The sequence below is a fragment of the Rhinopithecus roxellana genome, chromosome 8 (genome assembly GCF_007565055.1).
Source record: "Rhinopithecus roxellana isolate Shanxi Qingling chromosome 8, ASM756505v1, whole genome shotgun sequence".
Taxonomy (NCBI): domain Eukaryota; kingdom Metazoa; phylum Chordata; class Mammalia; order Primates; family Cercopithecidae; genus Rhinopithecus; species Rhinopithecus roxellana.
In genome coordinates, this window is record NC_044556.1 from 64,901,674 (window position 1) to 64,913,054 (window position 11,381).

Below are 11,381 nucleotides of genomic sequence, written 5' to 3' on the forward strand. Positions count from 1 at the left end.
TTTTTTTTTTTTTTGAGAGATGGAGTCTTGCCCTGTTGCACAGGCTGGAGTGCAGTGGTGCAATCATAGTTCGCTGAAGCCTTGAATTCCTGGGCTGAAGCAATTCTCCCACATCAGCCTCTGGAGTACCGAAGACTACAGGCACAAGCCACCATGCCCAGAGGAAGGCACTTTTTTTTTTTTCTTTTTAAAGAAGCCTTTATTTCCTTGTTTTGCGAATAAAGCTGGCTGAGTTGGTTGCTTTTTGGTGATTAGTCAAAGAGACCAAATCCCATATCCTTGTCCGACTCCTCCAACTCTTCATTGGCTTCAACCTTAGTTGGGGCTGCAGCAGCAGCAGGAGCAGTCATGGCAGCAGTGGCCACAGGGGCAGCAGCCACAAAGGCAGATGGATCAGCCAAGAAGGCCTTGACCTTTTCAGCAAGTGGGAAGGTGTAATCAATCTCCACAGACAAAACCAGGACTCGTTTGTACCCACTGATGATAGAATGGGGTACTGATGCAACAGTTGGGTAGCCAATCTGCAGACAGACACTGGCAACATCGCACTCTCCAGGAAATGAGAATGCAGTTTCCTCTGTGACGTCAAGCACTTCAGGGTTGTAGATGCTGCCATTGTGGAACATCTGCTGGATGACCAGCCCAAAGGGGAAGGGAGAGATGTTCAGTAGTGTGGCTTTGGTGGCTCCCACTTTGTCTCCAGTCTTAATCAGCTGCATATCACTCAGGATTTCAGTGGCACCCCTGGAGATTTTTGTGGTGATGCCTAAAACCTGGAGAAAGGAGGTCTTCTCAGGCCCCAGACCAGTGCTCTGGACTGGCACAGTGACTTCACATGGGGCAATGGCACCAGCATGGGCCACAGCTGGCACCTTGTTGGCCAGCAGCAGGTCCCTGATCTCAGTGAGGTCCTCCTTGGTGAACACAAAGCCCACATTCCCCCTAATATGATGCAACAGTTTCTCCAGTGCTGGGTTGTTTTCCAGGTGCCCTCAGATGGCCTTGCACATCATGATGTTCTTGACCATCAGCACCATGGCCTTCCTGCAGAGGGACATGCGGATCTGCTGCATCTGCTTGGAGTCCATACTGTCTGCTCCCACGATGAAACATTTCAGATAATCATCCAAAAGTTGGATGATTTTAAGGAAGTAGTTGACTTCTAGGTCACGCTGTCTTCCCTGGACATCACAGCAGTGCGTCAGGGATTGTCACACAGGGTTTAAAGACGATGTCACTTTCATGAGGACACCTGGTGAGAGGAGGCACTTTTTATGAATAGCCACAGAGGTAGAAAGATAACCCAGAGAGTACTGTCATTGAAGCAAAATAAAGAGACTTTCAGAAAGGAGAGAATAGCATGTCACAAAGAAAGAAAATTGATTAATTGTTAGTGATTGGGAAATGGTGATTTAATCTGTTTTGTGCTGCTATTACAAAATACCTGAGACTGGATAATTTAGAAGAAAAGAAATTTATTTTCTCACAGTTCTGGAGGCTAGAAAGTCCAAGATTAAGATGACGGCAGGTTGTGTTTTCTGGTGAGATCTGCATCCTCCAGAGGGTAGGAACGCTGTGTCCTCACATGGTGGAAGGCTAAAGAGCAAGCCAGCTGAGTGCTGCAGCTCTTTAAATAAGACTGTTTAAAGAAGACTCTTTAATAAAGGCCTTAATCCCATTCATGAGGGGACGAGCTCTCATAACCTTATCATCCCTAGAAAACTCCACTTCTTTGTACTATCACATTGCACTAAGTTTCAACATCTGAATTTTGGAGTGGACACATTCAAACTACAGCGGATAAAGTTTTAATAGCAATAATTAATGTTTAGCAACCAAGAAATACCCTCATTCTTCCCTGCTTGTTAATTTCTACCTTTCAGTTTCCCCAAGGAGTGGTACACATAGGAATATCAAATAATAACCAAATTGCAATTTTATTAAGGCCCGAGTCAATGTCAATAACACTCAGTGCAGCTTTGGTGGGGATAGGTGGACCTCTGGTTTAGGCTCAAGGCATAAATGAGATTTTCTACCCTGTGTTTCTATCCCTGTTCCCCACTGTGGGTCAAATCTGAAGCTTAGGATCTTACCTACCTGTGGTTTGCTGTATGATGAAAGGATGTCAAGGTAAGATCTGACAGAGCTTCTTGGGAGAAGGCCTGAGTCCACTTATTTATCACGCCACATGGAGTGGGAAACAGAGCTCAGAGAAAGACTATATGCCTGTGTGACCCCAAGAATCCTATCTTTTGGCCATTGAAGAACTCTGTCTCCTGGGCATGTGGGGAGGTTCTTGAAAAACTAGGAACAAAGGCTTTCTGCTGCATTTTGTCCCTTTAATAGGAGGAAGCAGATGCCTTCTGTACTCTAGGAACTTCACATAAATACAGCTCGCACAATAGCACTTGAAAAATCACCATCTTCTAAGAATAGACCCCTTCACTCATGAGGACATATTCTAGAGCAGTGCCATTCAATAGAATTTTCTGTGATGATGAAGATGCTATTTAAATCTGTCCTGTCCAGTACTGTAGCCACTAACTATGTGTGATCACCGAACTTATGATTAGCGTGACTGAAGAACTAAATTTTAACTTTTACTTAAATTTAACTAACTTAAATTTAAATAGCCCCATGTGGATAGTGGTGATCCTATTATACAGTGAAGCTCTAGGTATTTCAGGGAATTGTGAAATCTGCTGATACTCTCATGATAGTCTTGTTTTCTCTTTTTAGCCTCTCCATCTTTATTTGATTGATTATTCCTGGTTATTCTAGGTCTGCTCTTAATTAATATTCATGTATAACTGATACAACTTATGGAGCCTCAGGTTCTCAATCTATGAAATGGGAGTGCTAATAACCAGTGTTCTGCTGTGGAGATTAAATGACATAATTAAACCGTAAGTTCAAAATAGGAAAATAGCTTTCTCACTTAATTGCAAATTGTCAGGGTTTACCCAATGCCTGAACAACCATTGTATCTTGGAGGTAAATAACTTGTTTTTCATCTTACAGGCTCATAGTTGAAAGGAACTTACCTTGAGTCTCTAATGAGACTTTGGACTTTAGACTTTTGAGATGATGCTGGAATGAGTTAAGACTTTTGGGTCTGTTGGGAAAGGATGATTGTATTTCGCAATGTGAGAATAACATGAGTTTGCTGGGGCTGGGGGCAGGAGTGGAATGCTATGGTTTGGATATAATTTGTTTGTCCCCACCAAATTTCATGTTGAAATTTAATCCCCAGTATAGCGATGTTGGGAGGTGGGGCCCAGTGGGAACTATTTGGGTCACAGGAGTGGATCCTTCATGAATATATCAAATGCCCTTCCATTCTGGACTGGTGAGTTCTCACTATGTTAGTTCCCATGTGAACTGGTTGCTAAAACGATCTTTGCTCCTTCCTGCCCTGCCCTCCTTTCTTAGCGTGCAGCCTCTGCACACACCCGCTCCTCTTCGCCGTCCACCATGAGTGGAAGCAGCCTGAAGGTTTTACCAGATGCAGATGCCCAATATTGAACTTTCCAGCCATCCAGAATCATAAACCAAATAAACCTTCTTTTTCTTTATAAATTACCCAACCTCCAGTATTCCTTTATAGCAAAACAAAACAGACTAAGACAGTCAGTTTTCTGCATTGATTTTTGTGATTCAGGGTTCCACCCCTATAGTGGCATCAATAAATCACTATTCCCAAGTTAAGGCCAATCCCCATGAGCACTGGGGATTGGGGATGTGCAAATAGTGAGTGGTGTGATGGTGAGGTGCAACCACGATCTTTTTTTGTTTTTGTTTTTGAGATGGAGTCTTACTCCATGACCCAGGCTGGGGTGCAGTGGCATGATCTCAACTCACTGCAACCTCAGCTTCTCGGGTTCAAGCAATTCTTGTGCCTCAGCCTCTTAAATAGCTGGGGATAGGGGTGTGCCACCATGTCTGGCTAATTTTTGTATTTTTATTAGAGATGAGGCTTTGCCATGTTGGCCGGACTGGTCTCTAACTCTTGACCTCAAGTGATCCACCTGACTGGGCCTCCCAAAGTGCTGGGATTACAGGCAAGAACTACTACACCCGGCGCCATGTTCAACTGAGGGGAGAGATGGGGAGGCAACCTCATTACTGTATTCACATGATAAAGCTCCCATAGAAACTCAGAGTCAACTAAGTCAATTCTAGTTTTCATTCTACCAATAGGCCTCCAGTCTCTGGCTTCCTGAAGGGTAGGAGTGATATATACAAAGACGTTTTCTTTCAAGTGGGTGAAAAAACTCCACCTGTCCCTCAAAACGTGGAGAACCTCTGTAAGGTTATGGGGCTGAAGACTGATGCCATCTACTTATCAGAGCTGCCCCAGGTATGAAAGGAGTAGAAGACTTCTTCAGGGTGGGGCATTAATGAATTTTTAGAAATAAAGAAATAATTGATTAGTAATGGTTCTATTCAATAGGCACTGTTTACTAACACCACAATCCTACATATTCCTAAAGCTGAGGATGAACACAAGTTAATTACTTTGAGACTCTGATTTAGACAAAATTTGAAGCAAATCAGTGATGAAAGAAATCCTGCTAGCTCAGCAGTCCTCCTGTGGTACTTGTGTGTGTGTGTGTGTGTATGTGTGTGTATGCGTGTGTATATGTATGTGTGTGTATGTGTGTGTATACGTGTGTGTGTTTTCACTGTCCCCTTGGTGGGACTACCTTGACATCTGAGAGCTAAATCCTTTTAGCATGGCTAAATGATAGGTTCCTGGATGAGTCCAGTGGCCTTGTTCAAAACTGGTTTCTTTGTTTCATTGGCCTATAATGATGTTCCTGGAGAATACAATGAAGTCTCTGAAGGATTCTTTTGCCTTGAGAAATAAACTTATTCACATATTCCAGCTCCATTTAGACCTGGAACAGACTTTAGAAAGGATCCAAATCATTTCCTCTCCCATGGAGCTGATGGTTATAGGGATTATTAGTGAAACATTCAGGGCCAGACCCCAGGGTTCTTGCCACACAGTAGTCAGTCTTCAGTGACTTGGGGATTGAGTTTCCCCTTTCTGTTTTCTTTTCCCCTTTGCTTTTTCCTGTTTATTCAAACATGATGTCTTCATTATAGAAAAATTGGAATGTTTAGAGAAGTGTTAAGAAAAAAAGATAAGTAAGAGGAGGGGAGAAAAATGGGAAAAAATGAGGAGAGGGAGGAGAAGGAAAGGAGGAGGAAGAGAAGGAGAGAGAGATAAGGAAGGAGGAGGAAGAGAAGGGAAAGAGAAAGATGAAGGAGGAGGAGGATGAGGGAGAGGTGGTGGTAGGGGTGATGGAGGAGGAGGAGGAGGAAGACAAAGAGGGTTGGAAATTTCCTGGTGTTTCTTAGCAGTTGTGTTACAAAGAAAAAATATTTCCCTTGTGAATCCAAAGGAGGCGGGGGCAATGGTTTCTCCTGATTCTCCTTGCTGGCACGAGATTTGACACACTTGTAGGGGTGTCCCACATGGAGGGACTATGCATAAATCTGTGTAGTGCTGTGGTAGAACGTACCATCCCAGGATGCATGGGTTAAAGGCCCTAGGACAGGCCAGCAGGAGGACCCTACTCTGTCCTGGTGCTGTCATGAGCACGGGCCTTTGGTGCTAGGATTAGAGGCAGGTTGCATGGCTGCCTGTGGCCAGCTTGGGACACCCTTATGTTCTCATGCCTCCAAGCGGTCAGGGCAAAATAAGCAGGTCTTGACAGGCAGATTTGCTCACTCAAGTAAGTCACCATGTAGAAAGTTCCCTGGAAGCAGAGGAGTTACCTGAGGAGTAGGCTCAGGTTCTGTTCTTAAGTGTGCTGGTGCCTGGAATACCTGGGACAACACGTTTGGTTGGTGTCTAACGTCTAATGCTCTCTTCTCTACTTGTGATGATCACCTACTAGTGGGAACAGATTTGCACAAAACCACCCACAGTTTCAAATAGCCTCCCTCTTGCCCAGGTTTTTGCAAGCTGGCCATGACATAGAGGAAGACTAGCCAGCTCCAACACTCAATCTGTCTTTGATCTTGGACCCAACGTCTCAGGGTTCTAGTTAGCTGAATAAAGCATTCACACACTTAACGACAACTGTCTGCTTACACACCTCACTTTTCTGCTACCCCTCTCTGTTGTTTATTATGAATGGTTATTCCCTTAGTTGTGAAAAGTAGGATTTATCTCCGCCATTCCTCAAGGTAAACAACTGGGAGATTCACTCCTCAGGGCACTCTCAGTTCCCCCACCATCCTCATCTGCTTACCAGACTCAAGATGCACTGATCTGCTTTCATATCCTCAACACCAGACTCCTTTCTGCCTCTGAGCCTTTGCACATGCTGTTCCCTCTTCCCAGAAGGAGTGCTCTCTGTATCCCTCTTCTGTGCATTCTAATCTCTTGCTGCAGTGTAAGAATTAATTACTTTCAGGAAAGTCTTCACCCACATTCTCAGACTTGGCCAGGTCTTCATTTGCATACCTCTGTTGGTTAGCTTTGTATCACTTCTCACTGAGAAGGAAGTAAATGAATATTGTTAATTGTTTGTTTGTGTCAGATATTTTCAACAGTAGTGCCTTTGCAGCACAGATCTGCCTGTTTTCCTCTCTCTGATGCCCAGTGCTTAGCCCTGGGACTAGCAGGTACTCACAGTCACTGGGTGGAGGTACCAAGGTAGGAGAGCAGGAGGTAGCCACAGCTCTCTGATCCTCCTCCAGGACACATCAGTAGGCCTGCTCTACCTTGGCAGAAACCGTATAACTATGCTATGTGCAAAATTAGCACCCATTCAGTTACTTTGGAGAAACTAGGTGTCTCTCTAGAGAGGAATTTTTTAAAACCTTTTTTTTTTTTTTTTTTTTTTGAGATGGAGTCTTGCTCTGTCACCCAGGCTGGAGTACAGTGGCATGATCTCAGTTCACTGCAACCTCTGCCTCCTGGGTTCAAGCAATTCTCCTGACTCAGCCTCCCAAGTAGCTGGGGTTACAGGCATGTGCCATCACACCTGGCTAATTTTTGTATTTTTAGTAGCGATGAGGTTTCACCATGTTGGTCAACCTGGTCTCGAACTCGTGACCTCGTGATTCACCCGCCTCAGCCTCCCGAAGTGCTTGGATTACAGGTATGAGCCACTGTGCCTGGCCTTAAAACCTCTTAATGCCTAGATTATGTAGCTGAAGAAAACTGTACTTAACACAAAAGAAGGATGTCCAGCCTTGTGTTCATTAAGTCTCTTTTTTCTTACAATAATTCTAATGCCTTACTTTGAGTAACAGAGTTGAGCTTGTTTCTAAAACTATTTTATGAAAATTAGTTTATTTTATTTACATAAATATAAGTCTTTCACAACTGTCATCTGAATCACAGAAAGCAATGCTGCTTTTATTGACCAGAAAAATCTTAAAGGGAGAAGGCAGGGGTGGAAAGACTGGAGAGTTGGCAAGGGGCTTATGCTGTGGTAGCTTCCACCAGAACCTCGGGATGTCCCTTTGGTTCTCTCAACCGTATCTGAACTGACACTGGACTCTGGAGAAGTTGTGCCAAGAATATGTTCATTCTTAGTTGAATATGCAGGGAATGTGTTTTGCCAAGATGTTCTCTGTTACAGAGGTCAGACTGTACATTCTCAATGTTATTCATGGGAATAGCAACAGTAGACACTGTTAGTGGGCACTTCACAATGATTATTTCACTTAATCTTCAGTACAGCTCTGAGAGGGAAGTGGTATTATCCCAATTTTCCATGTGAGGAAACTGAAACAAAACAAAGCTAGATAATTTGCCCAAAGATCCATGGTTAGTAAGCAGTAGAGGCAGGATCCGAACCCAGGTCTTAAATCCTCTAAACTTGCAAGCTCCTCTCCTGGCCTCACAGCTTCTCACTGGATCCTCTTTTTTTTTTTTTTTTTTTTTTTTTTTTTTTTGAGACAGAGTTTCACTCTGTTGCCCAAGCTGGAGCGCAGTGGCGCGACTCTGCTCACTGCAAGCTCCGCCCCCCGGGTTCACCCCATTCTCCTGCCTCAGCCTCCCGTGTAGCTGGGACTACAGGCGCCCGCCACCGCGCGCGGCTAGTTTGTGTGTGTGTGTGTGTGTGTATTATTAGTAGAGACGGGGTTTCACCATGTTAGCCAGGATGGTCTGGATCTCCTGACCTCGTGATCCGCCCGTCTCGGCCTCCCAAAGTGCTGGGATTACGGGCATGAGCCACCCGCGCCGGGCCTGGAGCCTCTCTTTTTTGCTATTTTCGTCCCATTCCTCAGGAGCGTCCTCCTGAACTATTCCTGGAAGTCCAATTTCTTTTATTCTTACTTAATGAGGGAGGAGGTACTGAACGTAATGACTTCACTGCTTCGTAATCCTTCATTACTGAAGGCCTTCCTTCTCAATTAGGGCTTCTCTTTGTCTTTTCTTAGTTCGAGTTTTCTGTTCTGTCTTCTTTCGTTTTTTCTTTCTTTTTATTTCTGTTTTCTTTCTTTCTTTATTTTTCTTCGTTTCTTCTTTCTTCTTTCTTCTTTCTTTCTCTCTCTCTTTCTTCTCCTTCCTTCCTTCCTTCCTTCCTTCTTTCCTTCCTTCCTTCCTTCCTTCCTTCCTTCCTTCCTTTCTCTCTTACTCTCTTTCTTTCTTTCTTTCTTCTTTCATGTATACATCTTGTTTGTTTACTAAGCAAAACTGAGCAGGCCCGGCAAGAATCTCAGGAAAACAAGAGGACCCTTCTGCCATAGATCCCTCTGCCTTAGAAAGCAATTGTGGTAGCTAATAGTGTGGTTGCTATTTTTCTCCTTTACACACACATTATCTCAATATTCCGTACAACCCCATGAGAAAAGTATTATTATTGTTCCCTTTAGCAAGTGAGAAAACAGTCACAAAAGAATAATTTAGGCCAGAATGGTGGCTCACACCTGTAATCCCAGCACTTTGGGAGGCTGAGGCGGGCGGACCACTTGAGGTCAGGAGTTAGAGACCAGCCTGGCCAACATGTTCAAACCCTGTCTCAACTAAAAAATCCAAAAATTAGCCGGGCGTAGTGTGGCGCATGCCTATAATCCCAGCTACTCAGGAGGCTGAGGCAGAAGAATCACTTGAACTTGGGAGGTGGAGCTTGCCGTGAGCCAAGATTGCACCACTGCACTCCAGCCTGGTGGACAGAGCGAGACTCCATCTCCAAAAATAATAATAATAATTGTCCAAGACTGCAGTTTTTAGGTAGGGATAACTGCCCTCTGGTTTTGATCCCTGCAGTCTAATAATGGTGTGGAAATATCTGTGAATGTCAATGCTTGAGGACCAATGGCCTGTGAGAAGAATCAGGCACAGTGGTCACATATTCTGGATTCCCAGAACAGTCCCACTGTGGTAAACTGTTTAGTAAAAGTTGTTCGCAAACTGTGGAAGTAAGGTTCAATTTGTCTTCATGAGAACTTTCAAACAGAGAAAACAATACACCAAAAATATAATGTTCTTAGACGCTGGGTTGTATTTTCAGTTTCAGTAGATTCAAGTCTGACAGGTGAGGGAACAGCTGTTGCCTGGGCTCTGGGTGGAGAGGTGTGATGTGGGTTGCCTGGGAGCCATCCCAGAACTCTTTTTGAATGAAGCAGGTTCAGATATGCAGGTTTAAGATTCATTAGAATGACACTGCGGCAAGCAAGGTGGAGGTCAGGCCCAGCCCAGGGAAAGGGTGAGCCACATCCCTGAATTGACTTCCAGCTGGCCTTGCTGATCCTGCTACTTACAGTTGCTGCTGAACTAACTTTCTCTGTGTGCAGTCGATGAGTCATTCCTTAACTCGCCTCTCAAAAATATATGTCATTTCCCATAAAATATATGCATGAGGGAGGGAGGAAGGGAGTGAAGACCAGTCAGGCTAGTCTCACATCAGCTTTAGGATTTGTTTTACTTTTTTATTTTTTTGAGATGGAGTCTTGCTGTGTCACCCAGGCTGGCGTACAAGTGGCGTGATCTCAGCTCCCTGCAACCTCTGCCCCCCGGATTCAAGCAATTCTCCTACCTCAGCCTCCAGAGTAGCTGGGATTACAGGTGTATGGCACCACTCCCAGCTAATTTTTGTATTTTTAGTAGAGACAGGGTTTCACCATGTTGGCCAGGCTGGTCTTAAACTCCTGATCTCAGATGATCTGCCTGCCTTGACCTCCTAAAGTGCCGGGATTATAGGCGTGAGCCACCGCGCCCGGCCTAGGATCTGTTTTATACATAAGTACAACCCAATATTCTCCTGATCATTCAGCCTTTCCAGGAGCATCCAAGGGAGGGAGCCCCTTACATCACAAGTGAACAAACTTCAAAGATTTGATGATAGTATTTGAAGAGGAGTTCAAGTAGACATTCGGAGATGAAGAGGAGTAACAGGAAGGATGGTTAATAAATTTCTGAAAAGAGATTCAAAAATATGTATTTTGTAAAGCAGAGTTGTTGCAGTGTACAAGATAAAATACACATCTGAAAAGAGATTGAGATATATTTGAAAAAAAGAGTCACAATATCTGAGCTGGAGGGCACAGGGGATGGAGAGAGTATTTACTAGGTTTGTTCATTGATTGTAGGGGAATGGGGTGCTGTTGTGTCTCGTCAGTCCCACCTCTTGGGATGTACAAATCCACACGTGTACCTGTTTATTTATTAAGATATAGTGACACCTTTCCAAGGATTGTGATTGTTGCTGTTGTGATAAGTGACTCTAGAGGGCATGAAAATGGTGACAGGCAGGGCAGGAGGGCTTTGGGTGGGCTGCTGAAGACAGGAACTGTGATGAGGCTCACATTGAGGATCTGAACTCCCCCCACCCTTTTCTGAAACGAGTTTTTTTTGTTTTGTTTTGTTTTGTTTTTTAGAGCAGTTTTAGGTTTGCACAAAATTGAGCAGAAAGTACAGGAAGTTCCTGTACACCTTCAGTCCCCGAAACATGCACAGCCTTGCTCATGGTCACAGTGATGCTTTGGTTACAGTCCATAAACCTGCGTTGACACGTCATTATTACCCAGACTCCATAGTTTTCACTACAGCTCACTCTAACCTCCTTATTTTTCATAAGGGGTATAAGGTGCAAGCTCAATACCAGGGTCTGCACCAGGTCCCTTTCCTCTTGCATCTTTCCAGTTTCCCTTGTCTAAAGCCCTTATGCTCCCAACAGTTCCCTCATTGCCTATGCCCCATGGTGTCTGAGATCCCCATTTTATGGCCTGCACTGTCAGGGCATGTCTGACGTTGGTTTGTTGTTATTATTTTCAGCTTCCTCCCCACATCAGAGCTTTTTATTACATCTTATTTTCCTGGGAAGAAGTTCAGTGCTTTTCAAGGTCACATCTAGTTATTTATACTCAAATATGAGCTAAGGTGATAATGAGGAGTATTGGAGGCAAGA

At 44.2% G+C, this 11,381-nt stretch overlaps 1 pseudogene; it reads right to left on the reverse strand.

The window, feature by feature from the left end:
- Positions 1 to 251: 251 nt before the first annotated feature.
- On the reverse strand, positions 252 to 11,108 carry LOC104666100 (annotated as a pseudogene).
- Between the last annotated feature and the right edge of the window lie 273 nt (positions 11,109 to 11,381).